We start from the raw sequence: 25,126 nt of genomic DNA, 5'->3' as shown, positions 1-25,126 counted from the left end.
GAAGAAGAGAGAATGGGAATGTAAGAGGAATAGGGAAATGGGGGGAGCCTGGGTGGACAGGGAGACATGGCATAGGAGAGATGGATGTTGAAAATAGAATTGAATGTGTGTATGGAGAAGGAGTATATTGCAATGTGGATGGGGAAGTTAAGACTGAGTGGATATATGTGGTAAGTGGTGATAAAGTGATTGAGCAAGGGCGTGTGTGTATATAAGTGAAACATGGTTGAAATGAAGATGATATTGTAATGGGAATAGAAATGAAAGCATACGGTATTTTTCACAAGGATAGAAAGGGCAAGAAGGAAAATTGGAGTGCTGCTGATGATAGCAGGAGAATTAAGTTCACATAAGGTAGACATGAAAGAGAGAAATAGTGACACTGATTATGAGGCGGTGTGGTATAACATGGAAGCTGACAGGAAGACGTGTAGTTGGATATTGCTATATGCCAGAGAATATGGATGGTGGTGATGAAGAAATGTATAATCTACTTGAATTAGTGAACAAAGGAAGGGCAATTATTATGGGAGATTTTAATTATGGCAGTATAAATTGGAATGAAGAATAGCATTTGGGAATAAGGAAAATGAATTTCTAGATTTCTTGAGGGATAACCATCTCAGGCAGCATGTAAAGAAGGGTATGCAAAGATCGAGAGTCTTAGATCTGATCATTTCATCAGAGGATGTAATTGTGAGTGCAGTTTCACACTTTCCTCCAGTTGGTGAGAGTGATCATGAAGTGATCACCTGGCTTGTGGCTAGTCATATGTGAACTTCTGTGAGGAAAGGATATATGTGGAATTATAAGGCTGGTGATTATAACAATCATAGGAGACAGATTGGAGCTATAGTGGAATGAGGAGTTGAGCAGTAAGGAAATAAATGCTGCTTGAGAACTGACAAAGAAATACATAACAGCATCAATGTGTGAATGTCTTCCAAAGGCCAAAAGAATGAATAAGGTAGGTGTAATATGGATGAACAAGGGGCTCAAGCATGAAATCTGGAAGAAGAAGGTACTTTGGAGGCAGTACAGGATGGATAATGGTAATTAGTTACATGAAGAGTATAAAGAACAAGCCAGAAAAGTAGAGCGACTCAGTTAGTAAGAAAAACAAAAGTGCAGTATGAGCAGAAATCGGCAAAACAGGTGAAGAAAAACCCTAGAGAGTTTTTAGATATGTAACAAGTAGAAGAAAGAATGATCATGGAAAGATGATGTTAATGGATGAAAATGTTCATTTTAGAAATTATGGACTTAACAACTGTGTTATAAATAACTCTTTTAATTTCCCAACATTTCGGTCTTCATATTAAGATCATCATCTGGAGTATATACAAATATACAAGGACAAGCTTAGTTACATTACACACAGTAAGCTAAAGAAACAATGATTTGATCACCGGTTATTCTACTGGCATGACCACTAGTGAAAAAAAAAAATTACGAATTAATTAATTATTTAGAAACTACATCAAAGCTAAATTCTATTTAAGATAACTTGAGAAAAACATTCTTTCTTATAATAAATTTAGTTTAATCCTTTATCCAAGTGTGAGCAAACAAAGTTTGCACCTGAAAGTATCTTCAGGACTGGGGTAAGGCGCAATGAGTTTCCCGGTATTGTAATACCGGGAAACTCGTTGCAAAGGTGGAGCAAGCTAACATCAATCCTATCTCAGTATCTCCCATAATGCAAAACACATCTCCTTGCAGATATGTATAATGTTATGCATTAAGGAAAGGACCACTACCCAGACTAGTTTTGACCTTCATTGAGGTCTCTTCAGTGGGAGCCAGGCCCAAGTGGAGATGCCAGGCAGAAGCATTAGCAAGGTCATCTCTACCTATAGGAGTTGCCAAACGGTGTGCCACCTTTTTATTGTGAAAAATAAATTTAATAAGTATAATTACTCTGGATTTAGAGAAAGATGTTGAAAATTTATTTTTCACTTGGTTGTTTTTCGACTAAGTGAAAAATAAATTTTCAACATCTTTCTCTAAATCCAGAGTAATTTAATAAAAAGGTGGCACACCATTTGGCAACTCCTATAGGTAGAGATGACCTTGCTAATGCTTCTGCCTGGTATCTCCACTCGGGCCTGGCTCCCACTGAAGAGACCTCAATAAAGGTCGAAGTCTGGGTAGTGGCCCTTTCCTTAATGCATAACATTATACATATCTGCAAGGAGATGTGTTTTGCATTATGGGAGATACTGAGATAGGAGTGATGTTAGCTTGCTCCACCTTTGCAATGAGATGCCAGATGTTGTACCACCTTACCCCAGTCCTGAAGATACTTTCAGGCGCAAACTTTGTTTGCTCACACTTTGATAAAGGATTAAACTAAATTTACTATAGTCTAAATCCAAGTGAAAAATAAATTTTCAAAATTCTTTCTTCTTTCAGTAATTGTTATGAGAACAATAGTGTAAGTGTGGTCTGATCATGATCTTATACAACGGAATGATAAGTCTTTTATCTCTGCAGGTCAGTGTTCTTCTCAGTATTATAGCAATCCTTTGGGTTACTGTCACCATCTTTGCAATATGCTCCCTGAATTTCAGTTTTTTATCAATCATCACCCCCCTCAGATCTCGTTTCCCCCCCCCCCACACTTCCTCCAGTATAGCTCCTCCAATTGTTTATGCATCCTCCCATCGATGGATCCGAAACTTCAAGACTTTACATTTTGCTGCATTAAACCAACACCCCATTCATTTGTCTAGTTTATTAAAATCCTCTTGCAGAGCTGCTACATCTGCACTAATACTGATAACCCTTCCCAGCTTCACACCATCCTCAAACAACTGAATATCCCCTTGCAATCCACTGGATCATTGATATAAAGGTTGAACAATACAGGTCCCAGTAGTGTGTCCTGTGGAACCCCACTTGTAACCTTTTGCTTCCTTGATATTGCCCCATCATATACAACTGTCTGATGCCTATCAGACAGCCAATCCTGAATCCATTTGACTAACCCGACATTTAAACCCATGTGCTGAAACTTAAATATCAGCTTATCATGTGGCACCCTGTCAAACGCCTTTGCAAAATCCAAAAAAATGGCAGTATATGCCTTTCCCTCATCAACTGCTCTTGTCACTTTATTATAAAAGGCAATCATATTACTAAAGCAAGAGTGTCCCTTAACAAATCCATATTGATTCTCACATATAACATTACCCTCATCTACCAAACGCTGTATATAGTCTCTCATTAATTTCTCCAAGACCTTAACAACTACTGATGACACACAAACTGGCCTATAATTAGACACTTCCAGTCTGCTATCGCCCTTGTGCAACGGCACTATCTTACCTTCCTTCCATTCCTTGGGTACCTTTCCTGCAGCCAAACTTTTATTTAAGAGCCAGGCCAACGGAGTTGTCAGTTCTTTAGCACATTCTCTCAAACCTGTGGTGAAATACAATCCAGTCCCACAGCTTTACTGATATTCAGAATACTCAGTATTTGAAACATACTCTCCTCTTGCACCTCTAAATCCTGAACCTGCCCTATCCCTCCAGTATTAAAACCTTCTTCTCCAGGATGAAATACTCCAATAAGTGCTAATTATGTCATCTGCATCAGTCACTGTATTCCTGTTTTTAACCTGCATTATCATTCTTTCACAATCATTTCTCCTCCTACTGGCCACATAGCTAAAAAATTCCCTTGGATTTTCTTTGGGTCTCAGTGACAATCTCTTCTCATATTCCAGTTTTGCCTTCCTCACCGTACAAGTCACTCTCCTAGCCTACATCTTATTTATGTAATATAAAAAGGTGACAAATATCTTGAACAGGGGAGATGCATATACAGTGGTGTACTTGGATTTTGCAAAAGCTTTCCATAGACTGTCACACGACAAGCTGTTAAATTGAAACAGATGGGATTGGATAACAGATTTCTGAGTTGGATCAGTGATTTTCTATCAGATATGTATCAGTAAGTTGCATATTGGGGTGTGGTAACCCATAAAATGAAGGTGTACCACAGGAGTCAGTTTTGAGACCTTTGTTGTTCAATTTGTGTATCAATGATATTGGGATGGGTTTAACTAGTGGCATAGCTGTTTGCAGACAATGCAAAATTGGGGAGAGTAATGCCGAGTCAAGCTGATGTTATATCCTTGCAGGAGAACTTGAATAGATTGCAAGAATTGGCATGTAAGTAGAAAACTGTCAGTTCAATGTTGCAAAGTGTAAAGGTTTGAAATTTGGTAAGCAAAGATGGGATGCAGAGTACACTTGGTGGAGAAACTGTAAAGGAAGTAGAAGAGATCTAGGAGTGATGGTAGAAAAGGACCTGAAATTCAGGGGCCACATTGCACAAGTTGTGAAGACATTACATCGTATAAGGGCAATATGTGGAGGACCCTGACATGAAAGAAATAAAAAAGGTTATAATGCCATTGTATAAGGCCTTGATCAGTGCTCATATGGATTATTATGCACAGTTCTAGTCAGTGGGTTTTTATGGTGACAAGGATATGTTGGAACTGGTACAGAGAAGCTTCACAAAGGTTTTCTGTGGTCTTTGGAATTTGGAGTACGAGGACAGAAAGAGAATAGGAACAAGAGATGGGATTTGATTGAGACATATAAGCTAATCAGGGGTTGTTATCAGGTTGACATGAAAGTGATTTTTCATAGAATGTGAGAGGGAGTAGAACAAGAGACCATCGTTAGAAACTGTATAAAGAGGGTGTGAGAAGAGGAGGAGTGAGGTGGTTTAAAATGACCGTGCCTTAAAATGACCCACATTGGGTCATTTTAAGGCACGGTTGGATGAGCATTGTGTGCTCATCCACAATGAGTTTCTGACTACATGGATGTCAAATGATAATAATAATAATAATCACCATATCAAAGTTTGAACTGCTTTAAGATGTTCAATGAATTACTTCCTAGTGAAACTTTTGTAAATGTGACTTTACTATGTGAAGGTAAGAGACTTAACGCACACCAAAGAGTGTTTGCTGCCTGCAGATCTTTCTTTTATAGCATATTTCATGAAAACTCTTGTAAACATTCAATTGTTATTTAAATTAAGGGGATATTAAATCCCACATTATTTCAAAGCCGAATAAGAAACTCAAAGATCGGAATCAAAGAGTTTCATGCCGAATATAGTAAACTATAAAAGTCTCGGCGGATTGTAGCATAAGCTAAAACACATAGTTCAACACTAGGGCAACTCGTAGCAAAGTGGGTAAAGTTCTAATCACTGTTCTTAGTATTACCCATAATGTAAAATGCATCTCCTATGAGATGTATGATGTTATACATTATGGTGGAAGGTCACTACCCAGACCTGTTTCGACCTTTATTGAGGTCTCATCAGTGAGTAGGTAGACCTAGATAATACTGATGTTATAGCAAAAAGAACTTATGTACTTTGCTATACGAGTTGTCAAAAAGGTGCACCCATAAATTACTTAAATAAAGAGCCAATAGGCTTCACTTTGGCAATGTAACATTATATAAATTAAGGGGATATTAAATCCCACATTATTTCAAAGCCGAATAAGAAACTCAAGGAGATCGGAATCAAAGAGTTTCATGCCAAATATAGTAAACTATAAAAGTCTCAGCAGAATGTAGCATAAGCTAAAGCACATAGTTCAACACTAGGGCAACTCGTAGCAAAGGTGGGTAAAGTTCTGATCACTATTCTTAGTATTAGGATATAAAGTATACAGATTTGAAAATGATAATAGATTTTATGTATGATGTCAAAGTGAACATTTTGCTTGACTAACTTTCTACGCTATTTGGTGCTGCTAAACATCTGAATGTACAGATTTGTATGGAGTTGCACATTGGGATCATCATCATCATTGACTTGACAGGACTACATGGGCCCTGGCCTTCTTCAAAAACTTCTACCAGCCTTCCTTATTCAGTGCCAAACTCCTCCAATTTTTGACTCCTAAAACCTTAATATCTTGCATCACTCCATCTTCCCATCTTAATTTAGGTCTTCCAATTTTTCTTATTCCTTCCGGCTTAGCATTAAACATCTTCTTATCTATTCTATTACTATCGATGCGTATAATATGTCCAGTCCAACTTAATCTATTTATTTTTATGTACTTAATAATGTCTGGCTCATTAAATAATATGTATAGTTCATGGTTTATATCTTTTCCTCCACACACCATTCTCTTGTACTGCTCCAAAAAATATATCTGAGAACTCTTCTTTCAAACAGATCTAGCAATCTTTCATCTGCCATTGATAATACCCAGTTTCCAGAGGCATAGGTTAACTCTGGTCTAATAAGTGTATAAGTGTACATCATTATCTTTGTTTTTCTTGAAATCAGATGTGACTTTAGGTGTTTCCTGTCCACAAAAGCATCTATCTTCCCCTTGTATTAATGCCAACATTTCTGAAAACCTTTCAAGTTCTATGTTAAACAGTAAGCAAGCTAAGCCATCCCCTTGGCTTAGCTTGCTTACTGTTTAACAGTAAACACCGTTTTCTATATATATTGGATCAGACAACATGTTCTGAATTTTGATCTGATGTAGCTTTAACTAAAGCAGTACATTTTCATGGAATCTGTAGTTCCTCCATTGCAATAAATAAGTTAGATTTATCTATGCTATCATATGTGGCTCTAAAATCTATGATAAGGTGATGTGTTTGAATTCCAAATTCATTGCATTTTTCATGTAATTGGCTTATGTTAAAAATCTGATCATTTGCAGATCTTCCTAGATGGAATCCACACTGTTCATTGCTAATAACATTCTCTACATAGGGATAAAGTCTCTTAAATAGAATGTTAGAGAAAATTTTATAAGTTGCACATAGTAAATTAATTCCTCTATAGTTAGAACATATCATTACACCTTTCTTATGGATGAAACATATGATGCTAAGATTCCAATTGCCTGGAATTGCTTCATTAATCCAGATTTTGTTGATAAGTTGACACAGCTGCTTGAAGTATTCTGTACCTGCACTTTTAATTAATTCTGCTTGTATTCTATCCATTCCTGGGGCCTTATTGTTCTTAAGTTTTTAATAGCTGCCTCCACTTCTGCATCTGTTGGTACTGGTTCAACATCTTCTAGATCCTGGTTGTCTTCCATATCATCTAATTGACCAGATATATTTGAATTCAATAGGTCATCGAAATGCACTGCCCATCTTCCTAGTATCATTGGGATACTTCCAACATTAATCTTCAGGAGGAGAAGAGTAAACATGACTCAAGTAACAAGACCTTGTTACTTACTGAGTTGCAAATAAAAAATATATATATAAAAAAAAAAAAAAACAGAATTGCCACCGTTAAGTAAGAGGAAGACCTCGGAGCAGTTTTCTAAGTAGTCCTAACAGTAAAGGCAGAAACACCAATGTATCACCAGGAATGAATGAACTAGACATACCAGATGATATTAACAGGCCACAAGTAAAAGAAAATTACAGCTGTTAGAAACTAACTATCCACTGAGTCAGATTCTGTTTCTCATTCAAGTATATATCTTAGTCCAGCTCAGAACTTACTTCCATCTGTTCAGAGTTCAATATTGGTAGAAGGATTGCAACAAAGCGTAGATACAGTAATAGAAATGGAGGAACCACAGGCAGTGACAACATCTTCTGACAGTCTTTTCCAAGATCCTATGTTAATTTCAGTTAAAAATAAGATGCTTGTTCTTAATAATGTTGAGTTGATCAAAACTCATCCGAATAACATAGATTCAGCCCCTTGTAGAGGTAGTTAAATATTAGCTCTGTGTGACCTGAATTATCTACTTCTTGTCAATTATGTTGGAGGTTTAATGGACTTTTTTACAGCACTCACAAAGAATTAAAATAGAATTTAATACTTCCTATATTTCGTCCTAGTCACTAGGACATCTACGGGGATTACAAAGACAATTAATGTAACATGCACACAAAACTTACAATACTAAGCCCAACCACGTGGGTGACAATAAAGTCCTATCTAGGTGGAGCGCCCTCTAAGGGCAGTTGTAGGTGGCCTGGAATGTAAGGTGGGACCTCTGGCGATGACTGTTTCCCAAATCTTCGGAAGCTTAATGCAACCGTATTTGTTAAGATTTGGTTGGTTTTTGAGAGCTGCTGCTGCTTCTAAGAAAAGTCTCTCTTTCTTGAATTTGCTGTGGTGGAGCATGGTGGTTTTTTTCCATGATACTCTGTGGGTGGTGTCCAAAACATGGTCAGCCAAGCCTGAATGGCCATAGTTGTGTTTAACGATGTACGACTTGTGTTCCTCTAGGCGGATGGATGCTGATCTGCCTGTCTGTCCAAAGTACGCAAGCTTACAGGAACAGGGTACTTTGTAAACTCCAGGCAGAGAGAGAGGAGGGAGCTGATCTTTCGTAGAACGGATAAGGGTAGCCAGTTTGCGGTAGGGCTTATATGCTGTGTGTAGGTTATACTTTTTTAGTATCTTAGCTATTTTTTCCGAAGTGCCACGGATGTAGGGTATGGTGATGGCATTTTTAAATTCTTGTTGATGAGAGGGACGGGGAATGGGGGTGGAATTGATTATTTTTTTGATACTGTGTTCGCTGTAGCCATTGGAGAGGAAAGTTCTGTGTATGTGGTTAAGCTCAGTAGTGAGGGCGGTTCCACTGGAACAAAGATTGTGGGCTCTCTTGGTAAGGGTTTTAATGATGCCATATTGTTGTGAGGGGTGGTGGTGGGAGAGTTTGTGAATGTATCTGCCTGTGTGTGTGGGTTTTCTGTATACAGTGAAGGCAAGTGTATCATTAGGCAGGCGCGTGACTAAGGTGTCTAGGAAGGGTAAACAATTGTTCTTTTCCTTTTCCATAGTAAACTGGATTCTTGGATGTAGGCTATTGAGATGACCAAGGAAGGAATTTAACGTGTCTGGGCCATGAGGCCAAATAGAGAACACATCATCTACATATCTTAGCCAGATAGAAGGTTTGAGTGGGGCTGAGTCTATGGCTCGTTTTTCGAAATCTTCCATATAGAAATTGGCAAGGGGGGTGAGAGGGGGGAGCCCATGGCGGTTCCCTCTATCTGCTTGTAGATTTTGTTATTCCAAGCGAAATACCCAGAGTTGATGGCAAAGGAAAAGAGATCTAAGATGTCAAGGGGAAAAACGTTTTCTAAGAGAGATAAAGTGTCAGTTAAGGGAATATTAGTAAACAAGGAGGAGATATCAAAGCTTACTAATATGTCTGTATTATTCAAGGTTAAATTTTCTGTGAGGGCTTTAAAGTGGGTAGAGTTTTTTATATAGGAAGCTGAATTTCCGGTGAGGGGGGACAGAGAGTTGGCCAGCTGTTTAGACAGTCTGTAACAAGGTGCATTGGTGGCATCTACTATAGGCCTGAGTGGGGAATTAGGTTTGTGGATTTTTGGTAGGCCGTATATTCGGGGGGGACGGGAGCGGAAAGGTTTAAGTTGGGCCATTGAGGCTTGGCTGACCATGTTTTGGACACCACCCACAGAGTATCATGGAAAAAAACCACCATGCTCCACCACAGCAAATTCAAGAAAGAGAGACTTTTCTTAGAAGCAGCAGCAGCTCTCAAAAACCAACCAAATCTTAACAAATACGGTTGCATTAAGCTTCCGAAGATTTGGGAAACAGTCATCGCCAGAGGTCCCACCTTACATTCCAGGCCACCTACAACTGCCCTTAGAGGGCGCTCCACCTAGATAGGACTTTATTGTCACCCACGTGGTTGGGCTTAGTATTGTAAGTTTTGTGTGCATGTTACATTAATTGTCTTTGTAATCCCCGTAGATGTCCTAGTGACTAGGACGAAATATAGGAAGTATTAAATTCTATTTTAATTCTTTGTGAGTGCTGTAAAAAAGTCCATTAAACCTCCAACATAATGTCCTCACAGCACTTAAGCCTCTACACAAGAATTCTAATCATCCATGGAGAAGAGTTAGCACGCAAATCCAAGCAATACGGTAAGTCAAAACTACGACTATCTAGACAACTAAATAGGCTGGCCTTTTTAAAAAGATGTCGGGACACAAGAGTGATACCGAAATGTGTTAAAATGAAGATAAATTTCCATTCCAAAAAAGCACTCCGGATATACAAACGTGCCAGCTTAGCATTACTACGCGAGCAAATCGCCTCTTCTCGTGCCGCCCTCGCAGTGACGAACGCCGCCATTGGCTCCTTACAAGCGGAGCTCTCCACCGTTCTTAACCCTGAACTCTGGTCGATTCTCTCTGACATTTCGGAAACTTCCGCACAGAGAGAATTCCAGAAAATAAAAAACAAACACGTCAAGAAATACAACAGCCTGGTTAAAGACAAACCACAACCACAAATTCAACCACTCCAGACAGTAATAAACCTCTCGTCCAAAAGGCTCAACGATGATGCCGTCAGCGCCCTTTGCCTCGGCCGTAATTTTGCCGTCGCCCCGAGAGAAGTGCCGGTGCTCGATGTTATGGTTAACGTCGAACGGGGGATCGGTCGCTTACCGTCGGAAGTAGCCAACAACATCAGACTCGACGTAGCCAACATCCTCGTTCACTCGTCGCCTCCAAAAAGTAACTTATCTTATTCCCAACGCCTGGCTCTCCAGAAACTAAGCAAAGAAAAAAGTATCGTCATCACCAGAGCGGATAAAGGTAATGCCACAGTTGTCCTTAATACCAGCGAATACAATCGTAAAATGAACATTATCCTCCGCGATCGCGCTACCTACATCCCGCTAGAACACGACCCCACAAAAACGCAAGTTAAGAAATTAAAAATCTTACTTAAAAAAGTAACCTCCTGGCCCCCGGACGTCACGAAATAACTTAAACCTTTCCGCTCCAGTCCCCCCCGAATATACGGCCTACCAAAAATCCACAAACCTAATTCCCCACTCAGGCCTATAGTAGATGCCACCAATGCACCTTGTTACAGACTGTCTAAACAGCTGGCCAACTCTCTGTCCCCCCTCACCGGAAATTCAGCTTCCTATATAAAAAACTCTACCCACTTTAAAGCCCTCACAGAAAATTTAACCTTGAATAATACAGACATATTAGTAAGCTTTGATATCTCCTCCTTGTTTACTAATATTCCCTTAACTGACACTTTATCTCTCTTAGAAAACGTTTTTCCCATTGACATCTTAGATCTCTTTTCCTTTGCCATCAACTCTGGGTATTTCGCTTGGAATAACAAAATCTACAAGCAGATAGAGGGAACCGCCATGGGCTCCCCCCTCTCACCCCCCCTTGCCAATTTCTATATGGAAGATTTCGAAAAACGAGCCATAGACTCAGCCCCACTCAAACCTTCTATCTGGCTAAGATATGTAGATGATGTGTTCTCTATTTGGCCTCATGGCCCAGACACGTTAAATTCCTTCCTTGGTCATCTCAATAGCCTACATCCAAGAATCCAGTTTACTATGGAAAAGGAAAAGAACAATTGTTTACCCTTCCTAGACACCTTAGTCACGCGCCTGCCTAATGATACACTTGCCTTCACTGTATACAGAAAACCCACACACACAGGCAGATACATTCACAAACTCTCCCACCACCACCCCTCACAACAATATGGCATCATTAAAACCCTTACCAAGAGAGCCCACAATCTTTGTTCCAGTGGAACCGCCCTCACTACTGAGCTTAACCACATACACAGAACTTTCCTCTCCAATGGCTACAGCGAACACAGTATCAAAAAAATAATCAATTCCACCCCCATTCCCCGTCCCTCTCATCAACAAGAATTTAAAAATGCCATCACCATACCCTACATCCGTGGCACTTCGGAAAAAATAGCTAAGATACTAAAAAAGTATAACCTACACACAGCATATAAGCCCTACCGCAAACTGGCTACCCTTATCGTTCTACGAAAGATCAGCTCCCTCCTCTCTCTCTGCCTGGAGTTTACAAAGTACCCTGTTCCTGTAAGCTTGCGTACTTTGGACAGACAGGCAGATCAGCATCCATCCGCCTAGAGGAACACAAGTCGTACATCGTTAAACACAACTATGGCCATTCAGGCTTGGCTGACCATGTTTTGGACACCACCCACAGAGTATCATGGAAAAAAACCACCATGCTCCACCACAGCAAATTCAAGAAAGAGAGACTTTTCTTAGAAGCAGCAGCAGCTCTCAAAAACCAACCAAATCTTAACAAATACGGTTGCATTAAGCTTCCGAAGATTTGGGAAACAGTCATCGCCAGAGGTCCCACCTTACATTCCAGGCCACCTACAACTGCCCTTAGAGGGCGCTCCACCTAGATAGGACTTTATTGTCACCCACGTGGTTGGGCTTAGTATTGTAAGTTTTGTGTGCATGTTACATTAATTGTCTTTGTAATCCCCGTAGATGTCCTAGTGACTAGGACGAAATATAGGAAGTATTAAATTCTATTTTAATTCTTTGTGAGTGCTGTAAAAAAGTCCATTAAACCTCCAACATAATGTCCTCACAGCACTTAAGCCTCTACACAAGAATACTTCTTGTCAAGTTGCACAAATCATGATACAAAATGTTGAACCTGGTGTCTCACTCTTATTAGCAGGAACTGCTGTTTTACCTTTTTCCAGTCCTTCACATCAAGGTAGTAGTTCCATGACGATGATGATGATGTCTTGGGATACATCCGAGTAGCCACTGCTGTCGTGCCAATGTGCCAAACAATCATGAAGTACATGATCAGTAGCTTTAACTACAAGGTCAGAATGTCATTCAGGAGAAGATACACGAGTCCCTTCATTATCCGTGGATATCCTTGTCACAACATCTGTGTGAGGTCTGTTGCAGATGCTTCACTGCCAACAGTAACCAAATGTATCATATGCAACTGCATGAAAATATCAGACACTAATCTTTGTGTTACCATCTATTGGATCTGGATATAAAAACAGAGTTGATGAAGATGAGGCAAGAAATTAAGTGAAAATAATCACTGACATACATGGAAAAGTGAATAATTTAAAAAAAAAAAGTGGAAGGAAAGTTGACCATGCAAGAAATACAAGAAATGTTTCAAGTGTGGTGGCTCTCTACTCTAAGCAGATTTCATTATTAGAGGTTTGGTGAATGAGAATGTGCATAACATTGATTTTCCTGGACGTAGAACGAGCAGAGTGATCGAAGTGTTGAATTGAACATGAAGAATAACACATCGAGTTGGTGGTTGTAGTTGGGACAAATGATTTGGACGGGAACAAGAAAAATGTCAGATTTCATATCAGGAGGTTATTATGGAGAGTAAAACATAACAGGGTAGTAAGAAAGGTAGTCAGTTTGTTTCCCAGGCATGATAGTGATGAATTGAGATGGCAAGCAAAGATTATGAATGCTGTGTTAGCAACCACGTGAGGAGAAAGGAGTGAATTTCGCAAATGTGTGAGATGAATTTGAGGGACGAATGGAACTATATAAAGAAAATAGGCTTCATTTAAATGGTTTTGGTGTGAGTCGGCTGGAGAGATTGTTGCTGGAAGAAGAGGTAGTGACAGTAATGAAGAGATCTGAGGTGATATGAAAGAGCAAGAAACCAGGGTAAGGAGGTTTTCAAATGGAGAGGTAAGTAACATGAGTTGTGTTTCCACCCTCCCATGAGTACATGAGAGGGGGGAAATTATTATTACTATTATTATTCGTGACACCTCCAAGGAGTCTGAAGACTCATCGTGGGAAGACACCCACTGTACAACTCTCCATTTCCTCTACTACCAATCACCTACATCAACGCCATCTACTGCCCACCACCACAGCTAGTATTTTTTGTCTGTAAATTGCATATGTTCTGAATGGCCGATTTGTCTGTATGCAGGATGAAAAACCAGTTTCTGGGAAAAAAAACCATGCTACCTCCATATGAGATCGGCTAACTCACCTTCGATGGAAAAAGTCCATATAAAGATTCCTCCTATCATGACGAGAATCAAACTTAGACCTTTTCTAATTGAAGGATGCAATGTACCGTCGTTCTTCCAATTGCGATACGGAGGTGTTTAATGCAACACAAACAGGGAAATGGGAAGAAGTCAAGGCAGATGGTACACATTTTATGAAAAAACATGTAGATGTTGGTTTCATAGGTGAATGTGTGAGTGAGAAAAAAGGATCTAGATGGCCTGAAATGGGAGAGGAGAGTTTGGATGTGAGGAAAGTTGTAGAATTGGTGGTAATATAGAGGAAAGGACTGGGAAAGGTATTGAGAGTCACATCAGAAAAGTGATGTTCGTAGGACTTGTTGAACCTGAAATTATTCTTATGTTCATTTACTAATGCCAGAAGTATTCGAAATAAGGAGAATGAAATTGTTGCATTGATTGAGTTTTTTTTTTCCCAAAAAATTGTTGGTATAAGCAACACATAGTTAGATGAGGATGACATCCTTACTGGAATAGAGATAGATGGATATGATATTTTTCTTGAAGACAGGGAAGAAAGGGAGGAGAAGTACTGCCGTTAGTAACAGATTTATTTATTTAGCATTTGGCTAAAATGAATATATGCATATGCCACCACACACACACCCACAAGACAATAAAATTCATAAAAGATGTATAAAAGAATACAATGGAGTGAAGTGACACTGTAGTCATATATACATATAAAAATATACAAATTAGCATAAAATTAAAATTTAATGTCTAAGTTTGACAGCCAATCAGCAGCATCTATAGAAACTGTTATAAAGTCAGTTACAGGTCCTGTGTAGGCTCTGTGAGGACAGTCAAACATGATATGTTGTATAGTTTGGTTATCCTCACCACAGTGAAAAGATGAGTTTGGTCTTATCCCCCAAGTAAACAAGGAAGCTCTGCATCTACCATGGTTGGTGCAAACCCTATTTAGGGAGGTCTATATTTTTCAAGGTAGGTCGAACCCTGATGGAGAACTGTTTGGGTTAAAGACAGTCTGCCAGATTACTGAGGATTGGGCAGTCCATTCTGTGTGTCATGCTGTTGTTGCATCATAGCCCTCAGTGACAAGTCCTTGTGCTATTATAATAGGTGGGTGTCATGACTTAAGCCTCTGTGATGTAAAGCTGTCAATATCAGAGTGTATAGGAAGCAGTGGATTCCAGCAAATTTTGACTCGGCTAACTTGGCACCATTTGCATCAGCTTCTCTAAAACCCATTGAGTGTGATGACTTAAAGTATCCAATATAAACAGCAGGGTGCATTAAGGCTGGCAAAACTTCATCAGGCCAGCTTGTAGACAATTATTTGTAGGTCGTTAACTTCTACACTAACGGTACTGATGTTTGAAACATCTAGCAGAAATGAAATGGACCTTAGTAAGTGAATTTCAAGCATAGGTGGCTACCCCCCCCCCCACCATACATCTGATGGTATGTTCTCCTATAAGATTGAAACCAGGAATGGAGCCTCTTTCTCATAGTTGCTACTCATTGCTTGCAACTATGAGAAATGCAAATATGAGAAAGCTTGCATGGGTTTCTTATATGATGGCAATGTCAATTCTGTTGTCATTAAGAAGTAAGACATTCACTCAGCCCTGCTGATACTTTCTATATTCAGCTGGCAGATTCTGTCCAGTTGTCCAAGGGGACCGAGTCTCAGGGCACTTCTGGTTAACAGGATGAGTCCTAGTTGCCGTCATTGTAACCTGATAAACTGTTTGCATATGCATGTACACTAACCAGGAGATCTTAAGATAGGCTGCTTTTTAGCTTTACCCAAGATGCACCACATGGAGGCGAGCTAGAGTTGCACTCATTGGTAACAGATGAATTATGCCCATGTAATGAGGATTTGCAAGGTGTAAATAGAGTCAGCAGTTTTGAGGCAGTATGGTTAAGGTGAACAGGATTAAGTATTTAGTTAGCTGTTGCTATAGACCTGGTGAGCCTCCGTAGCTCAGTCAGTATAGACAAAGCCCTTCCATTGGAAAGACCTTGGTTTGATTCCTGTCCATGATGTGAGGAACCTTTATCTGGTCTCTTTTGACTAAAGGTGAGTTAGCCAGTCTGATGTGGAGATAGAAGGTTTTTCACCCGGAAACTAGCATTTTTCATCCCTCAGAACGTGCACACCGGCCCTGCAAACACACATGGATTATAGCCATAAACACTTGCAACAATGTAGAAGAGATAGGGTCCTCACCACATTATCATTATGCCCGTAGTCAACCATGAGTCGCATTATGGTAGTCAACCTCCTGGACAGAGACGACACATGATGATGATGATTGACTTGGTAATTAGAAGGAAACGTATACGCAAATTATCCCAGTTAGCAAAAAACAAGGCATCATTATGGGTGACTAATTATGGTAATATAGACTGGAATCAAAAGAGCTGTATCTGGGGGGGGGGGGGAATACATTTCTGGAGTTTTACTTTAGACAGTATGTGACACATAGTACACAAGGATTACTGAGATAGGAGTGATGTTATCTTGGTCCACCTTTGCTACAAGTTGCCCGGTGTTGTACTACCTTACCCCATTCCTGAAGATATTTTCAGGCACAAACTTTGTTTGCTCTCACACTTGGATAAAGGATTAAACTAAATTTATTATAGTCTAACCAAGTGAAAAATAAACTTTCAACATCTTTCTCTAAATCCAGAGTAATTTAATAAAAAGGTGGCACACCCTTTGGCAACTCCTATAGGTAAAGATGACCTCGCCATTGCTTCTGCCTGGTATCTCCACTTCTGGGCCTGGCTCCCACTGAAGAGACCTCAATAAAGGTCGAAACTTGTCTGGATAGTGGCCTTCCCTTAATGCATGATATTATACATATCCGCAAGGAGATGTGTTTTGCATTATGGGAGATACTGAGATAGGAGTGATGTTAGCTTGGTCCATCTTTGCTACGAGGTTTCCCGGTGTTGTACTACCTTACCCTAGTCCTGAAGATATTCTCAGGTGCAAACTTTGTTTGCTCACACTTGGATAAAGGATTAAACTAAATTTATTAAAGGATTAAGGGTATTGGATTTGATCATCTCATCAGATAATGCTATTGTAAATCTGGTACAAATCTTTCCCCAGTTGGTGAGATGACCATGGTGTGATCACTTGCAGGTTGGCCAGCCATTTGAAGGCTTCTGTTAGAAAGGGGTATATGTGGAATTATAAGGCTGGTAATTATGAAAAGCTCAGGAAACAGTTTCTGGCAATATCTTTAGAAGAGGAACTGAATGGAATCTGGTGGAGGCAGTATATTCCAAAGGTCAAGAGGTTAAATACAGCAGGTGTGAAATATATGACTCAAAATGTAACATATGCAATCTGCAGGAAGAAGGTATTATAGATAGTTCCAAAAAAAAGGGTGGTGATAAGATGAAAGAGTAAAGTGGATGCCATGGCTTTGCAAGAGGACTTAAAGTACTAGTTCAATGGGTGAATGAGTGCGGTTTAGAATTCAATGTTGCGAAGTATAAGGTTTTGAAATTTGAGTTATAAGCCAGTCTGTGTGGAGTTGTGGTAAGATGCTAGAGAGGTTAGCTAGGGCCATTCAGAATCGGCTTGACAACAGAAAAATACTCTTTGATGGCACGTGGGTTTGTTAAAGGAAATTTTTATTTTAGCAATCTGCTTATTATAATAAGGTGATAAATGCATTGCATAAGGGCAATGCATACTTCTGCTTCCTAGCGTTTTCTTCCACTTGATGCAGGGTGTGCCGTATTGCATTTCACCTTCCATTTAATTTGGTTTGCAGCATCAGTAGGGTGGATACCCATAGCTTGCATGTCTTCTTTTAGGCTGTCCATCCATCACTTTTTTGGGCATAATTTGGGTCGTTTCGTAACCCATCTGGGCTAAGGGTAACGGCCCATCCTTCAACAGATTCCTTGTCAGCTGTGGCCCCATGCTCATACCATCGTAGATGTGCTTCCCTTATCTCTGGGCAACACCAAAGATTTTGCAGATGTTATCATTTCTAATATGGTCTAGTAATGTGTATCCTAGTGTCCATTGGAACATCCACATCCCCTTGATGTGTAGTGCCTGTTCATGCTGTTTTGTTCCAGGCCACCACTCTGCTCCATTAAATGCAACTGATCAGATAATTGTGCACAACATCTTGGATTTGAGATGCCAGGGTATTTTCTTGTCATGCAGGACTCCAGTGACTCGATGTTGTTTCTGTCAGGCAGCATTAATGCAAGTTCTGGCATCTAGGAGGGTACTGCTATCAGACGTCCCATGGTGTTCAAGGTACTGAAAATTAGAGGTCTTAGCAAGTTCAGTAGCATTGAATAGAATTGTGCCATCTGTTTGGGTGCCACATTTTAAATATTCAGTTTTTGTCGATTTAAATTGCAAACCGAAGTCTTCAAGTCATGTTTTCCACTGGTTGACCAGTAATTGAAGTTCAGCTCCTGTTTTGTGGGCCAGCAGAACATCGTCGGCATAGTGTAAGGTCCATGGGTGAGGTTGTTGTAGGTCTGCAGTTACTGTGTCCATGCACAGGGAAAACAAAAGTGATAGTGCAGGTCCTCTGTGGATGCCTACCTGAACGTTAAATGGTTTGGTGACACCAGCAGCATAGCGGATGAAGTTGGTGGTCTTAGTGTAGAGGAACTGCACCCAGCATATGTAGATTTTAGTGACGTCATGGGTGTGTAGAATACCAAATCAGTTCATGTGGGATCAAATCAAATGCCTTCTCCAGGTCCAGGAATGCCATGTGGGGCCCTCATTCTTTACTCCCTGTGTCTTTCTGTTAGTAGATGGATAGCACGGATTGCATCTGTAGTTCCAGAGCCTTGTACAAAGCCATAATAAATTTGGTGATATAGTAACAATTGCTCTTAAAATGGGCATTAATTATACATTCAAAAATCTTCATGGGGTGGCAGAGGAGGCGAATGGGGCAGTAGTTTGTGCAGACAGTGACGTCACCTTTGCCTTTCCAAATGGGTATATTGTAATACCAGTCTGCCAGTCAGATGGGATCTCGTTTTTCTTGCTGCATTTGTTGAAGATTCCTCTCAAAAAACATCACCCCTTGTACTAATGTTTCCCAGGCTTCTCTGAGGATATCATGAGACCTGGTCGCCTTGCGGTTTTTCATAGCACAGATGGCATTTGCAACATCTGTGGGAGTGATAAGTGGTACAGCCCAAGTACAGGATCAGCAGTGGAGATTGGTGGATGTGGGTGTGCTTCGTTACATACTGCATTAAAATAATCATGGCAAAGTTGGAGAATGCCTTCTGGTTTTTGCAGTAGTGGTCCTTCTGCATCTTTAACATGTACGATATGGCTAGTCTGTTGTAGCATGTTGTCTGGATTTGGCTAGTATGTATACATCATTAGCTCCTTCAGGTTTGTCCAAACTGTTATACAGGTTGTGGTAGCACTCAGCTTATGCTGCCCCTATTCGCTTTGCAGTTGTATTGAGTTGGCTGTAGTAAGTGAGGTTCTCATCATTCTAGATTGTAGCAATTTTTATATGCATCTTTCTTGGCCCTCACTATGTGCCGGACATTTTCATTCCATCACCAAACTTGCTTATCTATGAATTGGTGGCCTGGTTTAGTTGCACCTAGAATGCTCTTGGCACTTGCCAGGATTTTCATAATAGTCTCACTCCATATTTCTCTGGCTGTGTGACCAGTTTCTATTTTAAGGGGACCTACGGCATCTATGAGTTGTTGCGAGTGGTTAGCAAGTCTCCACCAGGGGCAAATTCTCCATGTTTGCTGTGCAAGCTCATTACTTGGAAAGAAGTAATATTTATTTGCTAATAAATGCATGCATTTATAGGCATTCCCTTTAAGCTTTTATTTTCATAGACAGAAGACATCTTAAGCTTATGCGGCAATAATTGAGCTTTGCATTGTGTATCGAAGGCCGATGCTTGCTCATCTAGTCAAAGCTACCTTGGCTTGATCGGTTGTCTGAGTATCCAGGTCCTTGCTACAGCACTGTGATTTCATGCGTGCGCATAGCCATTTCATGTTGTCTCACTCTGTTGCTTAAACACAGGCCATACGCAGTCAACGTAGATCTTGCCAGTGAGCTTCAGCCAGCCTTTCCAAGTGTGCATGTTGCTTGGGAAAATTAAGTTACAACCAACTTTTTATGACGATGTTATTGACCAGTTCATAAAGAAGAACTGTAGGGTAGAATTTGTATTCAGGTAGCTAAATTGAAAAAGATAGAATATCATTAGTAAAATAAATGTTGTATTTGTATGATTAAATGTACATAAATTTCTAAATATATAGTTTTAAATGGTCAGTAATTCATTATTCCACTATCAGACTTCAATCACACCTCTCACTCCCCGAATGATAACAAGAGCAAGCGTGAATTTCAAGACCAGCATTTGCCCCTGGTTTCCACCACTTAATTCGTTCAGTAGATGTTACTAGTTGACTGAGTGGTCGAAGTTGGGGAGCGATATTATCAGATGAAATGACCTTGGAGTGTATCACTAGTTTCAGATCTCTTCTCCGTATCATCCAGTAATCAATTTGTATTTCATGGCCACCACTGTAATAGGTGATGAAGCGGGTTGCACATTTCCTGAAATATGTGTTTTCCAGTGCCAGATCGCATACTTTAGCACATTTCAAGATGCTTTCACCTCGATCATTACGTATGCCATGTCCATAACCACCATGTACACGGTCAAAACCATCTCAGGGAATGGCTAACCATTTAAATCCCCACCAATAAGTAGTGGTTCATCAAATTTGGCATTGATGGGATGAATGTATGTTTTTTCAAGTCCGTCCAAAATTTGTCACGCTCCTCAGCTGAGCATCCTGGCTGAGGTGCATATCAGGATATAATTCATGCGGGTGTGGTCTCTGTGGCAATCCTGATGCTCATCAAACGGTCAGTAATGCAGGCCCATAAACGCTGGCAACTGCTATGGCTACTCCATTTGAGCTAGTTGTTCCATAGTATAGGGTCTTATAACCTTTGCCAATTTCACAGGCGTTTACGTCTTACTATTTTGTTTCTTCGATGCAAGCAATGTCAACATGTCCGTGCTTGAGTATATCAGCCAATTCGCAGCTTCATCTAGTCAGTATTTCAATGTTAATTGTTGCAAATTGAGAGATATGACCTAGCTTCTTTGGCCTGCGCCACCCTTGAGCATATAACTCTTGTCCACTTATCGCCCCTATCGGTGATCTTTGTGCATGTCGCTTGGGGGATATGCCCTACCTGCATCGTGAGCGTATTGTTGGGTTTGATGCATGATAATGCGACTTTGAGAACCCCCCACCCAGCTTGTCGCATAGCCTGACTTTGGGGGAACACAGTTTGTTTGGCCCCTCAGCTGGGACCTGTCTGGCTTTGGAGGCCTCGTATCATCGCTACCGCCAGCATAACTTTCAGCTTTATTGAGGCATACAAGACCCTCTGCCGCATCAAGGCTGTGTTCATGGAGGAGGGGGGGGGTGATGCATACACAGTTGTATATTTACATTCTGCAAAGGCCTTTGATATATTACCACATCAGAAGCTGGTAATTAAACTGCAAGATGGGGCTAAAAAGTAGTTTAGTGTGCTGATATGGAGGGTCTGCCGTTCGATAGGTATCAAGAGTTGTCTATGCAGGAGAGATATCCCAGAAGAGGAAAGTTAATAGTGGTGTACCCAAGGGTCTGTTTTGGGTCCATTGCTGTTTAAATTGTATGTAAATGATGTTATTAGAGGTCTGAATGGTGATAAGCAGTTGTCTGCAGATGATGCAAAGTTTGGGATAAGTAACTGGAGTACAGTTGATTTTGTGGCTTTGCAAAAGGACAATGAATGCACTGGCTTGATGGGGTAAATGAGTTACGTATTGTAAAGTTTTGAAATTTGGGAAGCAAAGATATGATGTAGAGTGCACAGCAAGTGGAAATATCTTGGAAGAAGCAGAGGAGATGAGAGATCTGGGAACATTTATGGAAAAGGACCTAAAATTTCGGGGACATATTGCTAAAATTATGCGGATACTACAGCAGATAATTGGAATGATGTGGTGGGCACTGACTTGTAGAAGTAAGGATGTGATGATTCCTATGTATAAGGCTTTGGTCAAGTCACATATGGATTATTGTGCACAGATTTGGTCGCCTGATTTTCAAATAGATGAAGACGTTTTGGAAAAGGTTTCGAGACGAATGACTAAGGTGGTTTCTGGCCTCTAGCATGTTAAGTTAAATAACATTATGACGATAGATTGAAAAAATGCAATTTGCAGAAATTGTTGGATAGCAGGAGGAGGAAGGGCAATATGATTGAGATGTATAAGCTGTTAAGAGGTTATTGCCAGATTAATGTGGAGGAGTGTTTGCATAAAATGGGTGAAGGCAGAGAGAGAGCAAGAGATCATTTCTGGTGAGGAGCATTTTTTTGCAGGTAGAGTGGTGACTGATTGGAATGAAATGTCTGAGGGTGCAATGATTGCAGAGGTAGTGAACATATTTAAGGCACTGCATGATAAACTGTGTTTTGTGACAATGGGATCTCCTGCGATGAGTCTTTTGGCTCCATGGAAGTTTAATAATAATAATTAAATTATTAAATTTATTAATTATCAAATAATTTGAGAAAATGCAATTTGCAGAAATTGTTGGATACCAGAAGGAGGGGGGGGGGCTGATATGATTGAGATGTATAAGCTGTTAAGAGATTATTATTATTATACGGATACTTCCATGGAGTCCATAGACTCATCGTGGTAGACCCAATCTGTCCACATAATCTATCATACCACTCCTTCAACCCATTAACAGAAAAATCACTCACAACTGACAACCCATTCCACTCATTCACCACTCTCCAAGCAAAAAATCTACTCCTCGCACCCCTATTGACCACACCTTCATTCAACTTCTAGGGATGACCCCTTATTCTGGTCCCTCTAGCCAAATGCTGAAACATTTCCCCTTCATCTATCCTTTAAAACCCTTTAAGCAACTTCAATATTTCTATCATATTCCCTCTTATTGCCAGATTAATGTAGAGGAGTTTTTGCATAGACTAGGTGAGGACAGGGAGAAAGAGCAAGAGATCATTTTTGGTGAGATGCAGTTTTTTGCATGGAGAGTGGTGACCGATTGGAATGAATTTCCCAAGAGTGTAGTGAATGCAGAGGCAGTGAACATATTTGAGGTACGGTATGATAAACTGTGTGTGTGTGTGTGTGTGTGTGTGTGTGTGTGTGTGTGTGTGTGTGTGTGTGTGTGTGTGTGTGTGTGTGTGTGTGTGTGTGTGTGTGTGTGTGTGTGACAGTGGGATCTCCTGCAATAAGACTTTTGGCTCCATGGAGGTTTAATAATAATAATTATTATTACAATGGGTGATTAAATTCTCCAACATTTAAAGACAAAATACACATATGCATGTTGCAAGTGAGATTCAAAGCTGTGGCCTATTGACCATGGCTTTAAATATCCCTAAATTAGTACTGTCAGCAATCAATTGAATATCTACTTCAGACCTTGTATATATCACAAGTATATAAAATAATCAACTGGGGTCCCAGAAAAGACTATGGCAAGCAATCTTTGTATAACCTTACTCTTTCAAACTATTGTCCCCTTATTACACAACTCACTAGTTCCAATCAGCTAATCATTCCTGTAACCTATAGATGTAAGTCTGAAAAGTTCTCGGCCTAACAAGGAAAAAACGAATTTATAATTTCCGAGTTATTTTTATTTTTCAACATAATCTCCCTTAAGACTAATACTTTTATTCCAGCAATGCTCCAGTGCCATTATCCCATCCCTTTAGTGGGTCTCAGTAAGACCGACAAAATACCTTTCTACAGCTGCAATCATCTCTTGATTCGAAGAAAAATGCTGACCACTGAGGAAGAGTTATAGTTTTGGCAAGAAATAGAAGTCAGAGGGACTCAAATCTGGGGAATAGGGTGGATGTTCCAACAATTAATAGTGCAGATCCCTTAATTTTACCACTGCCAAAACACCTTTATTATTATTATACGGATACTGCCAAAACACCTTTATGGGCAGGTGCATTGTCCTGATGAAAGATGATTTTTTTCTTCTGCAAAGTGGGTCTTTTCTAAGACATTTTTTTGTCTAGTCTGGTGAAAAGATCGGAATAACATTTCCCAGTTATTGTTTTACCCTTTTCAAGATAATTAATAAACAAAATGCCTTTAGTATCCCAAAACACCGATGCCATGACCTTTCGTGCTGATGGTCCGACTTTGTCTTCTCTGGTGCTGAACAACTGGCTTCTGTCCATTGTTTTGACTGCTGTTTGGATTCTGGTGTGGAATGGTGAATCCAAGTATCATCCATAGTAATAAATCCACGCCCAAAATCAGTTTTATTCTCGTTAAAACGCCCCGATCATTGTTCATATATATTCATGCTAGTGCGTTTTTGATCTGCTGTGAGCAAGCATGACACCCGTCTTGTGCAAAGCCTTTTCATTTGCAATTCTTCATGCAAAATATATCCTATACATTCTTTTGAAATGCATATAATCTCAGCAATTTCACGCACGTTGACTCGCTGGTCATCCAATACCATATCGTGCACGTGATCAATGATTTCTGGTGTTACACTTTTTTTGGATGTCCTTCATGTGGATCATCTTCAAAGCTAGTATGGCCAGCCTTGAAGGCAGGCCATTTCTTGATTGGCGAAAACGAAGGAGAAGAGTGCCCATAAACGTTTATGAACTTGGAATGAATTTCTTTTGCGTTAAACCTTCTTTTACAAAGAATTTTATAACCTCACAATAGTCAATTTTATCCATTTCAAGGCATACAAGACAATTTTGCTTCAGACAGATGTTTAAAACAAGCTACTTGATAGAATGACTTGCAGTTTCACACGGATGCCTGTGACAGACATAGCAACTTAGAAAAAAAAAACCTTGCCTATAATGTTGCCATCTATGGTCAAGGTCAAGAACTTTTCAGGCCTCTCGTGTGCATTACTATTGTGATTTTTGTCAAATATCGAAATTTTCATAAAGTATAATGCTCCTAGCTACGAATTTGCCAAGGGTCCCAGAAAAAAAAAACTTACTACACCAGAATGTGACCCACATTTCTGTTCCAGTTTTCCCCAAAATTTCTTCCGCCTTTATTATGTTATTTTGTAAATCTGACTCAAGAAAATCGAACGTAGATCCCACACTATTTCAGACACTAAAAAAAAAAAAAAA

At 39.9% G+C, this 25,126-nt stretch overlaps 2 protein-coding genes across 2 annotated transcripts in view; both read left to right on the top strand.

The window, feature by feature from the left end:
- The window catches only part of LOC150100944 (enoyl-CoA delta isomerase 2-like), an 88,896-nt gene that overhangs the window by 62,141 nt on the left and 1,629 nt on the right, over positions 1–25,126 (top strand). The gene's annotated exons all lie outside the window — the stretch shown is intronic.
- LOC150100943 (enoyl-CoA delta isomerase 2-like) overlaps positions 9,560–25,126 on the top strand; it is a 384,225-nt gene continuing 368,658 nt past the window's right edge. Inside the window, exon 1 of the mRNA XM_090401230.1 lies at positions 9,560–9,956. The gene's annotated coding sequence lies outside the window, so the exon portion shown is untranslated. The remainder of the gene's footprint in view (positions 9,957–25,126) is intronic.

This window comes from Typopeltis vanoorti, chromosome 12, assembly GCF_054136105.1.
Source record: "Typopeltis vanoorti isolate ZY-2024b chromosome 12, IOZ_Tvanoo_1.0, whole genome shotgun sequence".
NCBI classification, from domain to species: Eukaryota; Metazoa; Arthropoda; class Arachnida; order Uropygi; family Thelyphonidae; genus Typopeltis; species Typopeltis vanoorti.
This window is presented reverse-complemented; position numbering and strand designations above follow the sequence as displayed.